Source organism: Vombatus ursinus, unplaced genomic scaffold (genome assembly GCF_900497805.2).
Source record: "Vombatus ursinus unplaced genomic scaffold, bare-nosed wombat genome assembly UNPS02014772.1, whole genome shotgun sequence".
Taxonomy (NCBI): Eukaryota; Metazoa; Chordata; class Mammalia; order Diprotodontia; family Vombatidae; genus Vombatus; species Vombatus ursinus.
The window spans coordinates 15947713-15973779 of record NW_020954550.1 but is presented as its reverse complement, the minus strand read 5'-3'; the positions used below and the strand labels follow the sequence as shown (position 1 = coordinate 15973779).

General features: G+C 37.8%; 1 protein-coding gene and 1 pseudogene across 4 annotated transcripts in view; one reads left to right on the top strand and one right to left on the bottom strand.

Moving 5' to 3' along the window:
• The window catches only part of PDE4D (phosphodiesterase 4D), a 1859629-nt gene that overhangs the window by 1647584 nt on the left and 185978 nt on the right, over positions 1 to 26067 (bottom strand). For all 4 annotated transcript variants that reach the window (XM_027863631.1, XM_027863632.1, XM_027863633.1 and 1 more), the window contains one exon: positions 19376 to 19436. The gene's annotated coding sequence lies outside the window, so the exon portion shown is untranslated. The remainder of the gene's footprint in view (positions 1 to 19375; positions 19437 to 26067) is intronic.
• On the top strand, positions 21022 to 21297 carry LOC114044252 (annotated as a pseudogene).

The window sequence follows — 26067 nt, the reverse complement described above, 5'->3', positions numbered from 1 at the left end:
ATGAGCAATGAACAGCCAACATGTTCTATTAGTACATAAACAACATAAAGAGAACTAGAGGAAGGTTCACAATACTGTCCACCGATAGTGCAGGAGTTAGGGAAGAACACGGATAAAAGTCACACAAGATGAATAGGCATGGATGCATTGTACTCTCCACCACTGAAGGGAGTAATACTATCAATGAGATAGAATATCCAGTGATGTAAGTTCTTATAGCTGAATTTCTTGATATTTTCAAAATGATGCTGCCATTTAATAAAGCCAATCTACCCAAAGGTACCAAATGCATTATTCAAAATGTGCCATAAATGACCCATAAATCTGGGCCTAGAGAACAGATGAAACCTATTTCTTCCTCTTGGTAAAGAAGTGGAAGATTGTGAGTGTAGAATGTTATCAGATGTGGACACAATTTCAACTGAATTTTTAACTATTTCTCTTTGTTTATAGGGAAAAGTTCTTAAATGGGAGGTAAGGGTGAGGATTTCAAAGAACAAAGGTTCTTAATTTTATTTTGTGTCATGGATCCTTTTGGCTATCTGGCAAAGCCTAGGAACTCTCAGAATAATTGCCTACATTTATAATTGAAGGAAAACTAAAATTTCATTTAGAGATTATTAACTATAAAGATGTGATTTTTCCTCATGCAAGTTCATAGACCTTCCCTCCCAAAAAAATCTGCTCACATACCCAAGGACTTCTACATTAAAAACGTCTGGTTTACATACATATGTATATATATTTGATTTCTTTATATATTATTTATCATTATAGAATCAATTTATAAGTGATTCTCTATGTGTGTATGTGTGCATATACATACATAGATACAGATAAAATAATCAATGGATGCATTTATTTCATTGGTATGGGGAGTTCCCAAGTGAGGAATTTCCCTCTGCCAATGAATGTCTACACTATATTTGCAACTTACAATCTTAAAGTGGGAAAATTAAGAAGTTAAGTGACTTGCCCAGTGTCACACAGGAAGTATATGTCAGAAATGAGACAAATCTTCCCAACTTTAAGGCCAGTTTTCTATCCATTATGCCACTGCCTCTCATAGAGAGATACCAACAAATATTTTAACTAAAAAGAAAAAGATAATAACAAGAAAAGGACATAATGAAGTCACATTTTGGGGAGAAACTGTTTCTTATAGCTTTGTAAGACTTGTCTAAGACTATATTTAGAAAAGGAAGTTGGAAAATGTTATTTTGGGAGAAATTAATTTTGAAATCATCTCAGCTTGCTTCAGTACATGAAATATATATGAGGTGTTTCTTGTGGTGGTGGTAGTGGTGGGCTAGGGAGGTGCCCATTTGCCAAGTCCTGCCCAATATGAAAAAAAAATCTGAAATTTAAACTGAAGCTGAATAATGCCTCTTTCCTCATCATCCTGCCTCTTAAGAGCCATCACTTATGTTGCTGAAATGGATATAACCCTCTTTGAGTCACATCTGTAAGTGAAATAGAAATAATAATTGTATTTACCTTACAAAGTTGTCATCAGAATCGAGTGATAAATGTGAAGTACTTTTTAAAACTTCAAGCACTATCTAAGGGAAGGTAGGACTATATCATAAAGGGGGTACTTTTTCAGGGATCGGTTGAAGTAGATGACCACCACCATTACTTCTGACTATAAACTTCTATGATTCTAGGATACCCCAATACAGTATTTGATAAAAATTTAATGATAGAGCTAACACGATTTTTATAGATTTTATCTATTATTGCTGTCATCTCACTTGCAAAAGCAAATTAACATGTGAAAACTATGCTTTATACAAATATGTAATTCAATACATTTCAGTTTTCCACAGTATCTGGCAAAAGATTTCTTCCTCTCCCATGAAACTGTCTTTCATAAGATTCTTTTTTCTTGTGTCATTGAAAAATTCAATGTGATTCTTAACGCATTCAAGGTTTGTTTACTCTCTGGAGTCAGAGGACCTTCAAATTATGCCTCTGGCACTTAACCACATGTGAGGCCATGAAGAAATTACTTAGCCTCCCTGGTGGGCCTCAGTTTCCTTATCTCTAGAAAAGACAGTTGGATTAAATGGTCTCTGATGTCCTGTTCTAAATCTATAATCCTAAAATCTAAAGATCCTATGAACTAGATATTTCAGTTATCAGCATTTCAACAAATCCCTGCAATCATTAGAACTGTTCAAATGGATCTGATGTATTTACATTAAGATCACAGCATCATGGGCAACTGGGTGATGGAGTGAATAGAGTGTCAGGCCCGGAGCCAGGAAGACTCTTCCTGAGTTCAAATCCAGCCTTAGGCACTTACTAGCTATGTGATCCTGGGCAAGTCACTTAACCATATTTGCCTTAGTTTGCTCATCTGTAAAAATGAGCTAGAGGGAAAAAAAAGAGGTGGAGAAGAAAATGGCAAACCCCTCCAATATCTTTGCCAAGAAAACCCCCAATGGGGTCTCAAAAGTCAGACACAACTGAAAAGCGACCAAACAGCAACAAAAAGATGGGACCATAGTTGTAAAGTTAGAAGGAATTTTAAAGGGCCTTCAAGTCCAATCCTCTCATTTTATAGATGGGGAAACTGAGGCCCAAGGAGTGGAAGCAACTTCCCCAAAGCCACAGAGGCATTAAGTATTCATCAGTAATCAAATCAAAATTTTCCAATTCCAAATGCTATTTAATCCATTTCTCTCCCACCTCCCATGCATGTATCAGGAAATTATCAAATGATTGGATTTTGAAATGTTAAGGTTCAGTCCTTTTGAGTTGTCTCAAGGTTTTGCCACCTCTATTGTACTGAAAAATAAAAAACAATCCAGCTGAGTTTATTTACATTATGTAGTATACAAATAAGAGCCAGGATCACTTAGTGGATAGAAAGGCAGCCTAGGATTTATTAAGACCTGAGTTCAAATCCTAACTCTCGCACATGTTGGTTGGGTGATCCTGGGCAAATCATAACTTCTCTGAGCCCCTGGCAATTCTCTAAGATGGTAATTTCCAGGTGAATTGCTGATCTGCCTGGGGAAAAGAGTTTCCACACTGGGAATTCTCAACACTGATGAAATTACAGATCTGTACTGAAAGGAGAAAAAAATGCAAACACAAAGGTACCAACTGTACATGGGCTGACTATTATTCCTTTTCCTTTGTAACTTCCACTACAGAGCAAGCAGCCCATGGGAAAAGAATGAAGCATCTGAGAGGATTCATGTGCAGGAGTTTGAAATGGACTTTGAATTTGCCAAAATGAATTTTCGCACTCTTGTTGGGTGCGTGGCAATACTGAGTCATCCATTTTCATTTTTTTTTTTTTGATCCTGGAGCCCTGTCTCTGTGAAAGCTAACTAGAATTGCTTTCTCAGTTTTGCTTGGATATGACAGATTCTCTCACTGCGGGTACATTAGTCTTCCCTCTGCACCTCAAGCTCATGCTGAACAAGAATAGCTAACTCCTATTCAGGACATTCTAAAGCAGACATGGGAAAGCTGTTGACATTCAGCAAGAAACAGGAAATGAAGAAAGCTACACTTTCCCCTCTGATTGATCTTACCAAATTTTAGAAAAAGCAGCCAGTCTCTCTTCCATAATGTTTCCTCAAAAAAAAATTAAATTAAATTAACCGTTTACTCCAAAAAGTCAGGGGGGAAAATGGGCTCAATCCATTTCATTTCATGTGTTTTCACATGTCTATAGCAGATTTTCAGTTTATTAGGTGAAAGTATATCCCATTACTTGAGCAACTTACATGACTTATGCAAGATTAGAAAATCTTTACCAAAGCTAGGACCAGGAGTAGGTAATGTAAGCAACCACCTAGGGCAAAATTAAATATACTATTCTTAACTCACATCTTCATAAATCCGAGGTCAGCTCTCTATCCACTAAGCGATCCTAGCTCTTGTTTGTATATTACATGATAAGAATAAACTCAGCAGATTTGTTTTTATTTTCAGTACAACACAGGTTTCAAAACGTTGAAACAACTCAAAAGGAATGAACCTTAACATTTCAAAATTTAGTTATTTGGTAGTTTCTTGATGTAGGGCTTGGGGTGGGGAATGGAGTGTAGAGCACTGCTCTTGGGACTAGGGAATTTTGGTTTGATTACTGATGAACTCTTAATACCTCTGTGACTTTGGCAAAGTCGATGCAACTCTCTGGACCTCGGTCTCCTCATCTGTAAAATGAGAGGACTGGACTCTAAGGCTTTTAAGGTTCATTTCAACTTTATAGCAATGGTCCTGTGATCCTAATGTAAATAAATCAGACCTATTTGCATGGTTTTACTGATTGCAGGAATTTCTTAACAGACTAATAGTACTTTTCATCAATGTGCACATTTTTAAGGCCAGGAAATTTCACTTTCAAATCACATCAGCCTTTATATTGTGATACAAAATGCTTGGTCCCAGGGAAGACTTTGGTACAGCAGAAACAGCACTGGCTCTGGAATGAGAGGACCTGGGTTCAAAACCTACCTGTGCTGTGTGCTCTTGCACAAGACCCTTCATCTGTCTAAGATTTAGAAAAAAACTGATAAAGCGAAGTATGTGTAGAATGGTTTTACATATATATAATATATACATGTATGTATGATGTATATGTATATAATATACATATACATGTATATAATATATAATACACACACACACACACACACATATATATATATATATATATATATATATAAAAATATATATATATATTTGTGTCTAATGATAGCCACCTTGGAGGGGAGGAAGAAAAAAAGGAAAAAAAAGCAGCATGATAAGGTTATTATATCTTTAAAAGGAGTAGCAAGCTGTACACAATAGATTTCCAGTTTCATGTACAGTCATCTTTTTTCCTATTCTACTATGTCATGGCAATGCTTGTTTTATTTCTTAAGTTCAGAACAAAATATTTTTTTAAAATAAAATAAAATGAAAGGGTTGGCCTAGATGCACTCTGAGGTCCCTTGGGCTCTAGAACAAGGATCCGATGATCTTTCAGTAGCCAAAAAGATGCAGAAAATATACATTTCAAGTACAGGGGACCACAGTTTTCAAACCTTGCCTGGAGTGCACAGATATCTCATCCTGGCTTTCTTCTCATTGATTCACTGGCAAGGCCAAAGATAAATTCCTCAGGCTAGGTGGATAAGGAATTTTTCTGATTCAAAGGAAAGAGGATTGAATGAAAGTCAAAAGAACTGAGTTCTAGCCTTCCCTCTGAGGCTCACTAGCAGGATGACCTTGGGCAATTCATATGACTTCTCTGAGCTTTACCTGGCCTGTAAGTACTCTAGTACTCCAATAGTAGGGCAGCTAGGTGGCACAGTAGATAAAAAGCCAGGCCTGGAATCAGAAAGACTCAACTTTCTGAGTTCAAATACGGCCAGACGCTTACTAGCTGTGGGACCCCAGGAAAGTCACTTAGTTCAGTTTCCTCATCTGTAAAATGAGCTGGAGAAGGAAATCACAAACCACTGCAATATCTTTGCCAAGAAAACCAAAGCAACAACAAACAAGAAATCAATATGTAGTCACAGGGACCCTTATGTATCCTTTAGAGATTCCTGTATAAAGGTTAAATTTGAGTTTGACACTGCTGGCCTACATGATCCGAGGCTGGGGCAGAGGGACCAGAGTGGTACTTCAGTCCACTTCCATTTCTGCCCCTTCTTCTCAGAGCCCAAGACCAGGAGCCTAGCCACACAGAGGAGAGTCAGAGAAGGCTAGCTGACTGTTGAGGGCCAATGGGGTATAAGTGACAGCTCCTGTGTAAACAGACCCTTCATATCACTCATGAGAGAATCAACTAGGAGGAAAATGAAGAAGTACAATCGTGAGTGACCTATATTTCTCCTTCCCCTACACACTTACTGTCTAGGAATTAGGTAACTGCCTAGGAGTCAGGATTTGCTGTCTACTTCAATCTAGCACATGATTCAATGCAAAGGAGCAGGTGAGAATTGGGTTCAGCATTGGCAGTTTGCTCTTTCTAGGACCAGTTAGTGTCCCATCTGAGAAACACAATGATCAGATCTTAATTTATTCCTAGCCTGAAGGGGAATAAAAACTGAAGCTAGGAGGAGGGCTGGTTCAGATTCCATCACATCCTTTCCTTTGGTTATTGTAGTTGTTTTCAATTAACAAAGATATATTTTCCTTCCTCCTATCTTCCCCTCCATGGGGAAAAAAATGGAAATTTTATAACAAATAAGCATAGTCAAGTCAAACAAATTCCTACACTGGTGTACACAGAATGAGATATACATTTGATTCTGTATATTGAGTCCATCACTTCTCTGTCAGGAAACGGGTAGCAGGCTTCAACATTAGTCTTCTGGACCAATGTATGCAACAGAGTTCTTAAGTCTCTTGAAATTATCTAACTTTACAATATCCAAAGAGATCAAAGAATGAGGAAAAAGATCAATATGTGTGCAAATGTTTATAGCAGCTGTTTTCATAGTGACAAAGAACTAGAAATGGAAGGGAGTGTTGCAGTGGGGAAGGACCTAACAATAAGGTAATGACTGAACAAATTGTGGTACGTGACACAGTTCTTACTTGAAAAGCTATGAATAGGATATCAAAAGTAGTACTTCTTTTGTTCCCTAAAATAACTTTGTTTTAAGTGCTCATCTCAATACCCAGCTCCCCTAACTTACAGAAAGTGAAACCTGTAGCCTGAGTCCCACTCCTCCTGATTATAATTTTCCCTTTAGTAATATAGGAACCGTGTAGTGGGAACATGGGACGGAGAACAGAGGAGGAGGTAGGGCGAGAAGAGGAGGATCGTTGAACACTTTCTTGGTGCTTAAGGACCCCAGGTGATTTTAACCAGCTGTTACTTGTGTAACCCCCCACAACCAGATCAGAAAGCATTAGGGAAGTAAGTAGCAAAGAGGTCAAAGTGTGGACAGAGGCATTTCAAAATAGTACCCCAAAACAGTACTAGGATATTTGAAAGCTGAGTTCTAATCTGAAGTGGCAAGCTATTTGATACAAGGAGGCAGGGAAATCTAAATGCACATCTGGGATAATCAAATAGGCTTAAAACTAAAAACCTACTTGTCATTAGATTTAGGGACCATTAGAAGTGTTCTGGCAGGTCACAAGTGTCATTCAAACAGATAGGACAATAGCTGATCTCCAGGATAACAAAGACTCAAATTATGTAGGGATAGAGAGATCAAAATCCGCACCATGACTTGGACTTGGAATAATAGCCAGATGCTGGAGAATCACCCTAAGCGTCTGTCCCTGAGCTTCTGCCTCTGTTTCCCCTGTGGATATTGAGGTTACAAAGGTGGTTTCCTGAGTCCCAAGTCAGGAAAAATTGGGAGAGGGAGGTAAAGATGGGAGTTTCTACAGAGTACTGGAGTTGTAGAGCTTTGTGAGGGAGCAGGGCCTGTTGCCCTAGAAGTGGACAAAAACAGAAAGAAGTGGGGGGAAGGGAGATGGACCCACACATATTAGCTTCCACCTCATTCTCAAAAAAACCCCCTTAATTTTCATGTCTGTCATTCTAATTTAAGCTCAGGTATAATAGGGGAGGAAAGGGCTGCTCTGAGTCTGCAGGATGGGAACTCCTGAGGATAACATCACCTAGTTACCAAATAAGGTAATCAATGTTTCTCATTTGCAGTTTGGAGCCTGCGGCACTGCATCCACTCCAATCACTGAATTTATGTGGCTCTCTTTAAAGGCAAAACCAACCCTAGTCTAAGTGAATCTATGTATATATGTAAAAGGAAAAAAAAAATCAAGTCAGTGCACCAAAGGAAAATGAAAACTCAAAGAGCTGAAATTTGTTTCAATATTTCTAATTAAAATATTGAGATTTACCTAGTTATGATGAATGAAGTCAAGATCCTCTAATTACAGAGAAAAATCCAGGCTAAAATGCCTAAGAGAAATCAAATAAAGTCTGCACATATTTCTCATGGTAACAAATATTTTCCAAGGTTTTGTCTTCTTTCTTTTGGTGCAACTTCTTGTATTATAGCAAAGCATCAAACAACAGAATCCTGCTATCCTAAACTGTTGACATTTGGTGTTTAAAAGGGGAGCTGAACTGTTCCATTCTAAAGCCAAGTCCACATATGTAGAGATTAACCAAACAAACCCTTTCCACTGGAGGACAGTTTATTTTGCAGTTGACAGAAGGAAAGGGGGCCTTCTCTGAAATGCTTGCTTTGCCTTAAGCCCAAAATTTAAACTTAGTGCACCTCACCATCTACATCGTATCCCTTTGTTCCAAAGTGTTGAAGGTGGTTTGAAACTTAGTCCTGTTCTTTTAAATAGAACCAACTGAATCTGTCAGCTTTGTTGTTTTGGACTCTTTTCATCTTGTGCACACCAAAAGTGGAACTGATTTCCAAAGTAGAATTGTCAAATGGCTATAAAATTGTGCAGCGGGGCTCATGCTCATCTTTTAAAAACTTAATTTTAATGTTTAATAGGAATGTATATGTATAGTCTATGTCAGATTGTGAGCTGTCTAGGGAAGAGAGGTGAGGAGGGAGGGGGAGAAAAATTTTAAACTGAAAAGCTTATGCAAGTGATTGTTGATAATTCAAAATAAATTAATAAAAAAATTAAAAAAGTTAATTTTAAATGTGACATTTTACCAACATGAACAAAAATGTAATAGGAGGGGTCATACCATGATGGAGTTTATGTCTAGAATATAAAATGTAGGACTGGATGGGTAAAGAGGAAAAGGTATAGAGTCTTTTCTAAAGATTTTTAACAAAAGAATATAGCTTTACCATTCTCTGGTGGTCTGAGTATACTTTTTTAATGTTTTTGGTTTGTTTTGGGTTTTTTTCTTTCTTTTTTTGTTTTTCCCACAGAGGAAATCAATTAAACTAATATTTTCCATGCTTGACTCGAACTCTTGAGCATCTGTGAAAGGTTCTACAGGGTTCTGCAAGCAAATATCTCCTATTATGAATGTTTATACTAGAACAATATTTATGTTTCTGGCATGATTCAGTAATTTACTTAAATCTCCATTAAAGGCCTATTCTGACACCCCATCATAGAATAGAGTGCAATCTCCCAAAAGCCAAGGTCCTTTTTGTTTTTGGCTTTGTATCTATGGCACCTAGAACAGTGCCTGGAACATGATAGGTACTTAATAAATGCTTGTTGAGTAAGAAGTGGCTCTATACTCACAAAGGCTATGCCATCAAGACACAAGCTATCAAAAAATCCTAACAAGCTGCAAAAGCTTCAACTATGGTCCCATGGAAGGACAGTATGTCATGCATTCTGGCTAAGTTCAAAGATGCTCATCACTAGAGGATTAACCACACCATGTGATGATTTTTTTCAGCTGTAGCAACTCACAATGACCCCCCCCACCCCAAGACATAGAGGACTCCTGACCTATAGCATTGTAAACAGCACCATATGGATGAAATCATACATTCTGAAAATATATCATGATCATCATCATAATAGTAATGGCAATAATAACAGTATTAGTAATAGTAATAGCTTGCATTTATATTGCACCAACTATGTGCTAGGTGCTGAGCTAAGAAACAAATAGACCTCACTAGTGGCTCATCAACAATGATCATTTTTTCCCTATTTGTTCTGGCAAATTGAGTGACTATTAGATTTTTCTTACATAACAGTTGGAAAAGATGGAGTTAGTGGGTCCAGGGACTGAAAATAATCTAAGAAACACTACTCTAAATAATCTCTCAGTGATTTCATAACTTTAGTATTTCCAATTTCATGAAATAGCCATTGTTAAGTTATGCGATAATTTATCTGTGTATGTTATTCTGATTTTGTTAGGCAGACCTTTAAAAACAATTTGAGAGCTTCAGTTGCTGTTGAGTCATGCCTGACACTTTGTGACCAGATTTGGGGTTTTCTTGGCAACGATATTGGAGTGGTTTGCCGTTTACTTCTCTAGCTCATTTTACAGAGGAGGAACTGAGGATTAAATGACTTGTCCAGGATAAAACAGCTAGTAAGTTTCTGAGGCTCTATTTAAACTCATGAAGATGAATGTCTTCCTGATTCCAAGTGCAGTGTACTATCCACTGGACCACCTAGCTGCCTCAAGAGTTTCAGTAAGTATACAGAAAGCAGTACTCTGTCAAACAAAGCAGGCAATGGAAATGTTGCAAAGTCTTCAATTGTTATAAATCTCACCAATTTACTTTGGTCAATTAAACTTTATATCTGACAGATCAACAAGTCCTGAGTAGGTACCTCTATCATTTGGAGGAGCTGACCTTGGCACATGTGTCCCACAACCATTTTTATAACTGGTTTTCCAGAAGAATTCTGATAATATACTTGATACCAGCATACCAACATCAATACCAATATAACAACAGCTCTCTCACTTATTCTTCAGCCAGTAGCAAAGACTGACTGCAACAAGTCTTATTCTCCAATCAGCCACATCTACTTCACTGTTTAAACTCTTAGGAGAAGGCCTGCCCATACCTTGATTTCAGTTGATCTTCAAATGAGAAGGAATTTATCTTTGTGGGAACACAAAAAAAATCTTGCTTTGGGTATGTCCTGCATGCAGAGATAGGTGACATATAAACAGTAAGGTAAGACTTAAGAGGATAGAGTCTGGGATCATAAATCCTATTATTAGGGCTGAGCTATAACTAATAACCAGATTAGAACTTCAGGTCTCCTGGTGATAATATTTGAGTGCTGAGGGAACATTATAAGTTTTCAATATAGCTTAGAGAACACAGCACCTGGGAGAAAACTGGAATCACCAAATTTGAGAGTTGGTATGAACCTTAGTAGCCATCTTGTCCAATCCATATACAAAAGGAATCACCACTGTAACACACCCGATAAATGGTGGTATAGCTTCCACTTGAAGACTTCCAACAGGGCAAAACCAACATTTCTTAAGATATGGCAGCCTACCTGAGCTCAGAAGAATGACAGCTCTACCAGTAGAGGATAGAACAGCTAATCAATCTATAAGCATTTAGTAAGTGCTATGTGCCAGGGTATTTAGTCAGAGGAGGGAAAATGAACTGAGCACAAATCAGAACAGCTATGATAAAGAGGAATCATAGTGTAGAAGGGCAATGCTAGCATGAGTCATGCAGCACACTGTTGGGACCAGCCTATGCCAATGGATTATATTCATTATAAATGTAGACAATAAGTGACATTCAGGAATACTCCCCAAGACATTGAAAAACCAGTAAGCATCATGGAATTCTTAGACTACTAAGATATCAAGCAATGTCTACTATGCTATCTAATGCAGGATATTAATGTTTGTTGATTTTTCTTTCATTTAATGAGAGTTCCTTCCTTTCCATATATCATGGCCATGATCTTTATAAGCACAATTTTTACAAGTCTGTTGGACCTTACAGAGAAGGGATAATTCCAATTTCTTGGTTTGGAGCCCTGGCCAATAGAAGCATAAAATCCCTAAAAGATAATCTGACCGCTTTATGCCACAGGTAGCTCTGATACATAGGAGATGAACAAAAGTTGTATAGTCTCAAAGAAATGGACAGAGATGGCAGAGATATGCATGCATCTAGAGAGAGAGAGAATATGGAGAGAGACTATACATATATATAATATACATATATAATAGAGAGAGAATACATATTTATATGTATATATAGAAAACATTTATATGTGTGCATATATGTCTATAGCATATATATGTATGTGTGTATATATGTATGCGTATATGTACATATACATACATATGTGTGTGTATCTTATCTATCTCTCTATTCACTGCTAGGCCTGGAGTCAGAAAGACTCATCTTCCTGAATTCAAATCTGGCTTCAGATGCTTATTATGTTCCCCAAAACAATGAAATGGCAGGTCCAGCCCCACTCCCTCATCACACATTCCCCAGAGAAATATATTTTACATTAACAGTATTGCATATCAACACATGGTACAGCTAGGTAGCACAGTAGAGACAGTTCCAGGCTTGGAGTCAGGAATTCAAGTCTGGCCTCAGACACTTACTAGCTGTGTGACCCTGGGCAAGTCACTTAACCCTGTTTGTCTCAGTTTCCTCATCTGTAAAATGAGCTAGAGAAGAAAATGGCAAACTACTCCAGTATTCTTCCAAGAAAACCCCAAATGAGTTCCTGAAGAATCAGACATATACATATATATATATATATATACACACACACACACATACATATATACATACATATATACACACACATATATGATATGTTTCATGACATCTGTTGTGTCATATTGTTATTTAAACCTTGCTTTGTTGATGCAATAACACATTGATATAGCAAATTGAAAATTGGTTTCAAAGTCTCACCTCTGTTACATACTACCTGTGTAAGGTAACATTGGGTAATCCTCGTACTCTGGGAAACTCTCACATGATAAACTGTAAAGAAGATTCTGATCTGCACTGAAGAAGAAGTTCCTTACCAGGAGCTCCCTACATTGATGACATCACAGGTATGGTTGAAAAAAAATAAAAGGTTATTTACTACATTGCCCCAAATTTTCTCAACTATCTCATTAAAGTATAAAAATTCCCTGAACTAATGTCTGTTTGAAAATGCATAAGTGTAATATCTAAAAGTTATTTATTGAAAACCATTGACATACAGATGGTAATGATTCTTGGTCGAGGTCAACGGGAATAAGAGGAAGCTGAGTTACATCTAATTCTTTTTAATTAAGACAGAAAAATTAGAGGCTACTGACTAGGGACAGAGCCTATTCAAGAAGGAGCAGTAAAACTACATATGCCTTGAGATTTACACATCTGAGCTAAGAGATGTTAGAAACAAAGATAAAAAGGAAGAGAGAAAACTGCCCACCCATATTCATCAAGCCCGATACCACAGGGAATGGCATGGATGTCACAAGAAGAAGAATAACAGTGGAAAGGACCAATAACTCTCAGGAGAAAATTTCCAAGAGACCAGTTTAAAAATGACATTGGTGTCTATGCGAATGTCTATGAATAGTAAAGAATCTGAGTGAAGTGTGAGTAATAACGAGAGTGAAGAAAGTATCACAGCACAGGGTAAATTTGGCCTTATACTTATCACTATGACTTGGTGGCATATAACTCAGTAATGGAACATGATTAATCTGATTCCTCTTTCAAAGAGAAAAGAAGAAAGAAAAGAGGCAATGGAGTAGCTTTGTATTTTAAGATTACGTATATGGAAGTCCATAAAGCAAAAGGGTGAATTTTAATGGAGATTAATGGAGAAGAAAAAAAGGAAGCAATATTGTATTGGCAATATATTATTTTCTGGTCATTAAGGATGGTCTGGCATCTGATGTTTCTGCCTAGCTGGAGTCCATGGTGCTACTTGAAACTTCTTCCCTTCCAGATGTGAGGAAAGAATGGTAATGGGGAATTTTCATCACAAATGGAGGTCAGAAGTACTGTAAGAAGTTGGTTTCAGTAATCAAGCCAATGAACTAAAAGAGCCACAGATGAAATTTAGGACCAGATAAACAAGTACAGCAGGTAGGTGGCACAGTGGTTACAGTGCCCAGCCTGAGTTAAGAAGACTCACCTTTGTGAATTCAAATCCAGTTTCAGACACTTACTAGCTGTGTGATTCTAGGCAAGTCACTTAACCCTATTTACCTCAGTTTCCTCATCTGTAAAATGAGCTGGAGAAGGAAATGGTAAAACATGCCAGTATTTCCAAGAAAAGACCAAATGGGGTCAAGAAGAGTTGGACATGACTGAAAAAATGACTCAACAACAACAAAAAGAAATGGAGTCAAAATCAGGCAATTACAAGGCCAAAGAGAATGTTTAGGGAGATCCAAGGTCTATGTTTCAGGCTGCAAAATTTCAGTGTGATGGCAGGCTAATAGAAGGTGCCACTAAACAAAGAATATGGGGCACTGAGTTCATTCACATCTTGCCAACTCAAGCACTCCTCTTGCTATTCCCAACATCATTAACTTCCATTATTCAAATCCTGACTCCAGCAATTTGCCACAACTATTACCATGGACAAGTCTGTCAATCATTCAGTCAACAAGCACTTATTAACTTATTACTATGTACTTAGGCACTATACTGAACTCTAGGGATACAATGAAAGGTCAAAAACAGGATCCATGTCCTCAAGGGTTTTGCATTCTAAAGGGGGGAGACAACATAAAAATAACTGTCCATTCAATATTTATGGAGTGCATATTCTAGAAGAAAAGTACTGATGGAGAATTGGAGGGAAAAGGCCTCCTGCAGGAAATGGGATTTGAGTCATATCTTAAAGGAAGTCAGAAAAACCGGGTAAGGGGGGAGAGCATTCCAAGCATGGCAGACAGCCAGCGCAAAGGCACTGAGTAAGGAGATAAAAGGTAGTATGAGAGGAATATAAAAAAAAAAAAACTAGAGTTGCTAGATTATGAATTACATAAAGGGAAATATAGTCTAAAAAGACTGGAAGGGTAAGAAGAGGCTATGTCATCACGGGCTTTAAATACTGAACAGAGAAATGTATGTTTTATCTTAGAAGTGAGAAAGAGTCATTGGAGGCTGAGGAGAAGGTTCATGTGACAATAACTGGATTTTAGGAAAATCACTTTGATGATGGATTGGAGTGGGGAGAGCCTGGAGATGGGGAGACCAATTGAAGGCTATTTGCAGCTACCCATTCCTAAGGTGATAAGGGCCAGAACCTGTGTAGTGGCAGCAGCAGAGGAGAGAATGAAACATTTAAGAGAGATGTTGCAAATGTATTTTTTAATGGAAGACATCTATCAACCACTTGACTAGAAGAAGGAAACAGGCAATTAATTTAGGAAATAAATCACAAATGGGGCACAGAGGATGATAATGGGAAACTCCAATTATTTGGACATTTCTGGACTCCAAAAGAAAAGCTGATGATAAAAGTTTTTTTTAATTATTTTCATTTTTGTTTATTTTATTTTTAATTTATGGAATAAAACAAGCATTCCAGTAACATAGTATAATAATAATAACAATAGTAACAATAATAATATTGATAATAGATGACACACAAAACTACGGATCTATTATGTACTTGATTTAAGAAGCAGTACGGTAGAGAGATGCCCTCAAAGCCAGGACATGGATTCAGTTCCCACCACTGACATGTACTGGATTGTGATGTTGGACAAGTTACTTAACTTTTTACTTTTCTAGGCAACTCTCTAAGAAAAAAGTGTCAAACAGAAGGTCCATGCAGCCTACTACACTTCCAAGATCCCAGGGAACCAGATCAAAATGTAATTTGAAAGTATTTAATAAAATAAGTAAAAGTGCAATAAAAACATAAATAAAGTTAGTATGTAGTTTTCTAAGTCAATAAGTTGCCCCCAGAGATCCTCATGTATGGATTAGTAGTCCCCATTTTTGTTTGAGTTTGACACCAATGCTTTAAGACAATGAATTGCAGAGAAGATACTGGCCTGCATTGGTAGAGGGACTTTCCTCACTGGACAGTTCTTTATTCCAATGATTTTACAAGTCCAGTCCCTGTCCCTATCCTTTAGTGATAAAGTCACTCTTCAAAAGGTACAGGAAGAGATAAGAACACCTGCTATTCTGGACCTCATTATGATTTATAAGAGGTAACTGTTTGCCAAAGTAGAAATGATTAGAACCCTGGGTGGAAGTGACCACTTCATATGAAAGGGAATGTTAAAAATAGGAACATATCCATGTAGAAATTTAAGTTTTATAAATAATTTTCCTCCCAACAACCCAGTGAGGTACATGTACAAGAATTACACTTCCATTCTATAGATGGGGAAATAGAGTATAACTGAGGTTAAATGACTCATTCATGTTAAGTGTTAGAGCAAGGATATGAATCCAAGTTTCCTAATTCCAAATACAGTGCTTTTTCCATAATATCTAGTTACCCCTCAAAGAATCTGAGTCAACAGTCTCACATGAATTAAACCCCCAGATAAGGAAGGTACTGACAAATGTGACTACTTATGGCCTTAAAAAAATAATAAAGAATAAAAAAGGTGCTGCAGGAATAGGGATGAACAAATGTCCATATATTCCAGAAAAAAATAGAAAGGGAGAAGGAAGGAAGGAAGGAAGGAAGGAAGGAAGGAAGGAAGGAAGGAAGGAAGAAAGGAAGGAAGGAAGGAAGGAAGGAAGAAGAAGAAGAAGCAAGGAAAGAAGGGAAGGAAGGGAATGGAAAGGAAGAGAAGTGAACAGAACAGAAGGGAAGGGAATGGAAGGGAAGGAAAAAGAAAGAGGGGAGGGTCTTGAAACTCAATTTTGATTGCCTTACAAAATTCTAAAGCATATTATTAAAGGAAGGATTTAGGAGAATTTAAAAAAGGATATAACAATCGCTAGAAACCAGCACAGGGTCATCAAGAACAGTTCATACCAGATTAATCTCATTTCTTTTTAGTACAGAATTATTGGATTTATAAATCAGGAGACTGCTACAGGCACAGTTGGACTTCAGAAAAGGAATTTTCTAAAATGTCAAATATTCTCCTTGTGAATATGATGAAGAGATGTAAGGTAGCTTATAGTACAATTAAGACTCAGAACTAGTTGAATGACAAGACCCAAAGTATAATAATTAATGGATCAGTGTCAATTTAGAGGAGAGATTTCTAGTGGAGAAAGAAAGATTTCTATCAGAGACTAAGAGATCTCTAATGAACAATTAATAAGACATAAGGGCAGATAGGTGGAGCAGTAGGTAGAGCAACAGACCTGGAGTCAGGAAGATCTGAGTTCAAATCCAGCCTCACACACTTACTAGCAATGTGACCCTGGGTAAGTCACTTAACCTAGATTTGCTTTAATTACTTCAACTGTAAAATGGGGATTATAATAGTACCTACACCTAGGGCTGTAGTGAGGATCAAATGAAGTAATAATTGTAAAGCACATAGCACAGTGCCTGGCACATAGTGAATGCTGTATAAATGCTAGTTATAATTATCATTATTATTGTACTTGTAGAGCACTTAGCACAGTCTTGGCATGTAACAGGTGGTACATAAATGCCTACTCTCTTCCCTCCTTTCTCCCTTCCCTAGGTGAGGATAACAAGTCTGTGACATCAACTCTTTTTTTTTCTGTTCAACATGTTTAATAATGATGGCACACATCAAATTCTCAGTTAACACAAAGCTGGAAAATCTAGCTAGTATGTTGGGCAACAAAGTCAGCATCCTCCAAAAAAATCTCAGTAGGCTAGAATGCTGAGCTAAATCTAGGGTAATGATGTTTTATTTCAGATAGATATGAAGTGCTATATTTTAGCTGAAAAAATCAACTGCATGAGTGGAAGAAGAAGAAGAAGAAGAAGAAGAAGAAGAAGAAGAAGAAGATGATGATGATGATGATGATGATGATGATGATGAAGAAGGAGAAGGAGAAGGAGAAGGAGAAGGAGAAGAAGGAGAAGGAGAAGGAGAAGAAGAAGAAGTCATAGAAGCACATTATTAACAATTTAGAACTCAGAAGCCATCCAATACAACCTCTTCATTTTACAGAATAGGAAACTGAGGCCCAGAGGTGTCAAGTTACTTGCCTAAGGTTACACAAGCAGTAAGCATCAGAAACATAATCTGAATGGAGATTCTCTGACTGCAGAGCCAGTATATTTTCCCACTGGTAGCATGGTATCACAGTCCATAGGGAGCTGGCCTCAGAGTCAAGAAGGCCTATGTTCCAGTCCCTCCTCTGACACTTGTGGTTCACAAAGCCAGGAATTAAATGGCCTAATCTCTCATTGCCCCCAGGCAACTTTCTAAAACTATAAATTGTAGAGAATACACTGATACATATTGGCTGAGGAAGCTCCAGTAGCTATTCCAGCAATCAAATCATAGGCTTGACAAAACAGACAAAACAAACAAACAAAAAAACATATACACAGAAATAAATGTATAGTGTTTTTTTTTAAAAAATGAATAGCTGTCCCAGGAATGGTTTAAGAGAAAGAAGGGAGGTGGGTTGATCAGTCTAGTAAGAGTGACTCATCCATGTCACTGAGTTCACTGAGTGGCTCAGTGATAGAGCTCTGAGACTGGAGTGAGAAGATCTGAGTTCAAATCCAGCCTCAAACACTTACTAGCTGTGTGACCCTGGCAAATCACTTAACCTCTGTTTGCCTCAGTTTCTTCAACTGTAAAATGAGGATAATAATAGCACCTACCTTCCAAGGCTGTTATGAGGCTCAAATGAGATAATACTTGCATCGCACTTAACACAGTGTCTAGCACATAATCAGCACTTTACAAATATTTATTCCCTTCTCCTTCCCCTCTTCCCTTCATTCTCCCACTGAACCATGAAAAGTCCAACTTCTCATTTCAGTTTTCCACCACACAGCTCTCCACTTCCCTGAATTCTCTTTAGATTCCTTTGATGCTTTGCTTTTTTTGTAAGATAACAACACACATTAACAATAATTTTAATAATAAACCAACAGCTGACATTACTATAATAATTTAAGGCTTACAAAGCCCTTTACCTAGAGATGCAGCAAGGTATAGTGAATTGAAAATGAGCTTTGAAGACACAAAAACCTGGATTCAAGAACTACCTCTGTCAAGCACTGGCTGTGTGACCTTGGACAAGTCACCTGTCCCTTTGGTGGTGTAGGTGAAGCTCTCTAAGAAAGACTATCAGTTGCAGAGTACATGCTGTCTCTGCCCCAGGGTGTCCTATACCAGTAAAATCAAAGGTCCCTTTAAATATGTTATCTCTTTGATCTTCATAACAGCCTTCTGAGGCAGGGATTATTATTACCCCCATTTTGCAGATGAGAAAACTGTGGCTTAAGTGACTTGCCCAGAGTCACACTGCTTATATTTGGGGCATAATTCTAACCTGGGTCTTCCTGATTCCAATTCTAGCCTTCTGTCTCTTATACAATGCTTCCTCTTTACTTATTTGCTTTTAGAAAAATAGCACTTTTTTCTAAATAGGTCCATGTTTTTGTATATGGCAATTCTGCATAACTTTTTTTTAATGTATACTTTTTTCTCCCTTTTAAATAGACCTTCTCTTAGCAGTATGATCAGTATTTTATCTTTATTCCAGGGCAGCCTATATTCAGTATAATATGGTGCCTTTCATATTTAGGCATTCCCACCACAGTTTGCATATACTGCTCTTGAAAGCAATGGTTTCCCACAATGCCTTGCACTTAGTAGATGCTCCATAGGTTTCAGCTGATTGATTTCCAGTATTGGCTGGAAATATATGAAGAGCCCCCAACTCAGTCATCCTTTACACTAATATCACACCCGTGTTCAGATTTAACTTACTCAGCTACCTGCACTACTGATCTAGTGCTTCAGATCTTACATTTCTACCTGGATCCCTATACCTAACACCTGGTGTTTTTCTGCTTCTCCAAACCTTACCTGATCACCAGTGTGGTCCTGCCCTTTGGCCACTGCAGACTCAATCCCTAGGATTTAGGACCTAAATAAGAGGCAAGAGAAGAAGGTAGAATTACTTGACTTTTATTTTCCTTCTATTTTCTTTACCAACATTTTAAAAACTTTTGACAGTAAAGCAAAAATAGTTAATAAGAGTTAAAATCCAAGATAAATGATGAGAAGGTAAAACTCACCATTGTCCAGTCATTTTAATTATTTGCTCAAACCAAAGATCCAGTGTAACCCTGCTGTGAGCACATGAAATTTAAAATACATGTCTTACCTATGCAAGCTTAAGCCTGGGTTCAGGCTGTCTCTTTTATGTTTATTCTTTCCTAATCATAGATAAATAAGTATGTATATTGAACTGGATGCAGGCTTGGAAATAACTTTGCTTTTTTCTTGTTTTTTTGTTTTTAAATTTTTATTTATTTAATTTTTAATTAATAAAATAAGCATTTCCATAACAGTATAATAAATTACCTTGAAAATATTGGGACAGAAGTGGGTTCTTGGATAGTCACTGACAAGATTACTGGTGCAAGTTTGACTATTTTACCAGATGCCTTGTAGAAGGAGTTGAACAGTGAAGAGACAGGGTGCAATTAAAAATGCCTAATCAGCACTCCTATAAACTGCTTACTAATCTGATGATGTTTAAGTATTAGACTTCCAGTAGATGGTAACAACAGCGAAAAATTAAGTTACTGAATCCCACTTTAAGTCATTCTATTAATGCTTGTTTTGTTCTTGTTTTTGTTTTTGTTTTTACATTTAGTATTTCTTTTGTGCGTAGGAATAAACTACCTGTTCCATACCAGATGTATATTGTACATGAAGTACACTTTTTATAGGAAAACCCTATATTTAAGCCACAGCCCAACCTATAAGTAAAATTGTCTCTGAGGTGCCAACGTAGGTACTTTAATGAGCCAAAGAGCTTGAGGTTTTCCAGAACTGAGCCAGACCCAAACTACATACCTGGGTAGAGAACAGGGAAAGGACCCAGGGCCATGGCCCTTGTGATTCCAGCAGCAGTGGTTAGTGCTTGTTATTCTGGGCTTCAAAATGTGGATCAAAGAACATCTGCTCAGCAAAGCTGATAAGCAGAACATTCATCAGCTAGACTAGAAATACAGTGTTTGTTCAAGAAAGATGCTGAATTTCCCAAACCTGAAGCTCTAATTGGGTATAGTATACTATAATTTTGCAGACATTATTCAAACTAAAAATTAAATGGCCATTCTCCTTTCCAGAGTCTCATGGAAAATACAGAGGCCAAGGTATATTTATTTTATAAAATTTTGCTTTTCACACATTATCCTTATTTGACAAGTATATATCAAGTGTTCAATGACTACACAACTTACTACCTATCCAGTCTTCCTGCATTGAATTTAGTGAGCTTTTTTATGTAAAGCAAAAGGGCACTTAATAAAATATTCCTTGATGACAATGATGACCTTATAGGTGATCAGGGGATTTCCTTCAAGAGAAAAAAAAAAATAAAAACATGAGCTACTTCAAGGAGTTTACAATCTGATAATGGATACAGAAGGCGCAGAAACAAATAACTAAGTGGATGAAACATAAGAAAACATATTCAGGTTGGACTCCAAGGCGACAAGATGGCATCAAACACACTGCTTTTAGCACCACTTAAAGAAGAGAAACTCCTACATGTTAAACTGGAGCAGCTATTGGCCTGGATAATGAGGCAGAATTTTTCTCCCAGTGGACTTATTGGAGCTTTTCATAGAGGTTATGATATGTATTACAAAAAGTACACAGATGTGAAAAAAAGGAAGCATTGGTAGTGTTTCTAAGGTGCTTGCTGCTTACGTCCTGCCTATTGAGCTGCCTACAAAGAGCTCAAACATGAAGAGATACAAAAATACCACTGAAAAATGAAGACACTTTAGAAGAGAGCTTTCATTCCCAAGCTTTGAGAATTTTTGCAGATGTATCTCTCCTTGGTAAATGTCATTTGATGTTCTAACTAGGGCCATTAGTCCAATGATAAAAGACAATTTTTTAAAAAGAAAAATAGAGCATATTCACAGTCTATTACAGATGAACAGAGGTAAACACAGAAGTGAGGGATTCTTAACTCCATGTTGTGGACCCTTTGGTGGTCTGGTAAAGCCTAGGGACCTCTCCTCAGCATAATTTTTAAATAATTTAAGGAAATGCTAAACCAGTTAGAAATAAATGAAAACAAGAATGTAATTTTTTTCTTATTCAAGTTCATAGATTCCCCCCAAAAATCTATCTATAGATCTACTGAGGGTCCATAGGGCACAGCTTAAGAACCCCTGATCTAAATGCTCAATAATTAGGAAGATGGAGAGATGACAAGAGTAGGCTCAGGATTTGAGCATTTTTCAAAAGCCACTCAGATCCCACTGACCAGTTTTCTCTTAAGTCCATAGCAAGGCACAGAAGTAAGAAGAAGGGTTAAGAAATTCGTATTGAGGTGACAGTGTATCTGAAAACACAACATGTCACACCATTAACTGCTGTGAATTGGCTTTCAGGTCAAAGCTGGATGTCATTGAAAAGAGCAATGTGGAATAGTTATTACCAATATTTCTCCCCCAGATGCTGAGATGAATGGTCCTTACACTGAATCTGTTCCTTGGCAAGCAGTTGGTGGGGCTGGGGGGAGTCCTATAATCAATCAGGCCTTCCAATCAGACAATACTGTGTTCTACAGTATAGTATATGGTTCAGAAAAAGCTGCTGTGGTGTAATATGATCTTCTACACAGCATTAGGGGAACAGATAAACTTCTGTTAATGGTTCTGATGACAATGTAACTACCTCCTGACTTGTCAAAAGTTAGAGCATCCACAGTAGATATTCTAACAAGCTGCTTTTTTAAAAATCTCAATATGAAAATGGAAGGACCTTTGTGGTTTGAGAACATTGTGAGAAAAGCTGAAAAGGGGGACTAAGGTCCTTTAGTGAAGTCAGAGCAAGGCTGTAGTGCTATGTTCCACCACCATGTATTTGTTTCCTTTTGATGTTATAATCCATCAAACAAGTATTGACTGAGTATCTTTAATGTGCTGGGAGCTAGCATAACATGAGTGTAAAACTTCTGGGAGGATGAATGATGCAGGGAGGGGCTCTTCATCCCCCCACCACAGAACAGATGTACTTTCTGACTCCTTCCTCTTGGGTAGGAGGACTCTTATAGTTGGTTACTGAAATGGAATGCCATAAGTATACTCTTGAAGATTTTTTTTTAAATTTAGGATCCCCACCCCTAGATTTTAAGAAGGTCAATGAATTTGAATGGGGAAAATGGCATTTTTATTTCAATATGATTTCTTTTCTTTATAATCGTAAGTATTTTATGCATTTAAAATTACATTTCTGAGGAGGGGTCCACAATCTTTAAGAGTCTGCCAAAGGGGATAATGACACACGCACCAAAAGGTTAAGAACCTCTGCCCTAAAGAGACAATCTCCACCCCTCAGGTCTCTTCTCCATGCAATGCTGGTAAATAATTCCGTTACAGCAATGATCTCCAATGAGGGCACAGCCTAAAGCAGGGACTGTAACCTGAACCTAAGAAATGTGTGATCATCCACTCAAAGGACAGGAAGATGAGTTTCATCTCACCTTCCCAGCAATAACTAATCATTGTACTTGACCCAACACCATCACCCCAAACCTAATCCTCAATTCTCCCTCATTCCACCCTTCCGTCCACTGCACAAACACCCAACTTCTCCTCCTCTAAGTCAGGTATTGAGCCCTAAGGACAATGATTTGCTACCCAAACACTCAGGGGAGCAGTCTCATAGCAACTACTGGGAGAATTCCTATATTCATCCCCTTACTTTCACCCTGCTCTGCTAGTGGCTATAGCAGGCAATCCTGAGAGGGTGAGCTCTGCACTCCAAGAAGTGACCAACAAGTAAAAGTCCTCCTCCCCACTTTTGGCTTTGGGTGGGACAAAGTGGGTTGCACAGGATGAACAGGCATGAATGAGTTGTGAAAGACGGAAGCTCTCATTATAGAATCTTCCCCCCTTCCACATCCTAACCCTTCTTTCAGACTTACTTATTACCATCAAAGGCATCACCATACTTGTGGTCACCCAGGTTTGAAGCCTGTGTCATCCATGACTCCTCATTCTTCTTCACCCCAGGTATCTAATCTCTTGTTAAATCTTGTGGTTTCTGCTTCTACAACATCTTCCATATCTATGCCCTTCTCTCCATGCACAGAGCCACCATCCTAGTTTGGATTCTCATCATACAAACTCAACCTGGACTATTACAATAGCCTCCTAACTAGTTACTATGCCTGACCTCCCTGCTCTTCAGTACATCCTTCATCTGTTTGCCAAGTGATTTTTCCACAGTTCTGACCTCATCCCTTTCCAGACTCCAGTGGCTCCTATTAAATTTAGGATCAAATATTATCTCCTCTTTATCTAATAATTTTCATAATTTCAATTTGTACATGTTTTATAATATACATCCCTCTCAGTATAGTAATGCATATATAACACAAATAAATAGAGAGTAAGAGAAAGGGAAATAGGAAGAGGGAGAGAGAGAGAGAGGAAGAGTTGGAGAGGGGGAGAGAGAGAGAAAGAGAGACAGAGACAGAGAGAGGGACAGAGACAGATAGGAACAAAAAGAGAGACAGAGAGATTACTTGAACAATTCTTTTGTTACGATATGTGAACAAAAAAGTTTAAAGACCAGAATCTTAAAGGAACCCAATATATAATCATGGGGTACATGAAAGTGATGGTATTGGCACCAATGAATACCATAAAGTTTTTATGCAACCAGAGCTTATATACTCCTTTGTGCCCTTGAAAAGGTGACTTAACTTTCTCTAAGCCTCAATTTCTTTATCTGTAAAATGAAGGGGTGGGACTATATGACCTCTAAGACTCTTTGTAACTCTAAACCTTTGACTCCAAGGCTATCATTTATGATCAGCCATGGCTCTAAAGATGCCTTAATTATGCCATAGGCTCAGGATTGATTCAAAATGGGTTCAATGGGCACATTTATAGTGATAAGTGCTCTTGGCATTTGACTCAACCCACTAGAATAAACAAGCAGAGGGCTCTGCTGTCTCCACCTCCTCATTCCTCAGGAGCTTTAAAAATGTCTCAAGAGAGATCCCAAGTCTCCATAACATCCCAGTGAGGAGTCTTTAGCTCCAGAGGCTAGTCTAAGAAGCTGCTTCTTGTATCCAGCCCCAGGATACCAACGTCATGATTCTGAGATTAAACTCTCATTAATATTAGTGCTCTCTCTGCTCAAGACACAGTCATTATCATGTTCCCTCTCTCTTTGCTTAGTGAATAGATAAAATGGTTAGCTTGAATGTTTTATTATGTCTATTAGACGTGTTGTTTTTTTCTTTTCATTTTTGTTTTGTTTTGTTTTGCTGGAGATTGTCAAAACCAGGTACTTTTCTTTCCTCTAGGGAAATTTTATGACCTTTTTTTTTTTTTTACCTGTATATGCCTTAATTTTATATTACTTATGAATCCTGAAGGTGGCCAAAGATGCTCTCACTCTTTGTGTGTGTGTGTGTGTGTGTGTGTGTGTGTGTGTGTGTGTGACAGCTGTTCTCTTTCTGAACTGTTTCTTTGCTCTGGATAAACCAGACTTCCCAAGACAGAGACCATGTTTCACTGAAACATCCAATTAATTAAATATCCCACACTGGAAACTCTATCTCCTCCAACATGTACCACAGGGACCTGTACACTGCAGGTAGGTATTTAATAAATCTTTGTTAAGGTGTGGAATTAAATTGAAGTCATTTTCACTAGATGACCTGTCTTCTATTTGTTTCTTTTTTCTCAAAATAAGTTTTATTGATGTGGTGGTTGGACTAGATGGTGAGGGAGGTCCCTTTCAGTCAGCTCTACATTTATGATTCTATGATCCTTTTTGTTTTTGTATCTCAATTTTTTCTGGGAATCTCTCTCCAGTCCTCCTTGCAACAAAGAAAATCTGTGTTCTACTTGAGGATTTTGCAAATGTTTATTATATTCCCATCCTCTACTAAAATATACTTTTTGTACTCCTTTATTATTGTAGTTACCAATTGTTATGTGTATTTCTGTACAGTATGTGTGCATGTTTGCACACATCCATATAGAGATTTACATCTCAGCACAACATCACACTGTTTGCTTGACAGCCTATGCTTAGCATTCAGAGGGAAGAGACATTGGCCAGCATTAAAGTTATCTATTCCCTGTCCCAAAGGTTACCTTCCTCATCAGTGTCTGGACAGCTGTCAGCCAGGTTGGTCAGCACAGGTGTCCTGCAGATGAGTCCTGAAGAGGCCTCCAGCTGTGCCTTCATCCAGAGCGGTGGATGGTTTATTATACTAAGGTGAGCTGGAAGTGTTGCAGGGATAGAAACTGCTATGGTTGACCTGGCCAGTCTTCCTAGTCAAGGATGATGTTGTTGATAGCATTATGTCACATGTAATTTGCCACCAGGAGGAAGTCTACTTGACCTATAGGAAGAGATCATGCACATCTTCTGGGACCTTATGACCTAGGCTGATAAAATGCAAATATGTGGGCAGGAAGCCAAGTTACAGCTCTTGGACATGGCATTGTGAGAAATCACTTTCTTTTTTTCTCCTTGCTATTTATCTGTTGTGTGGTACA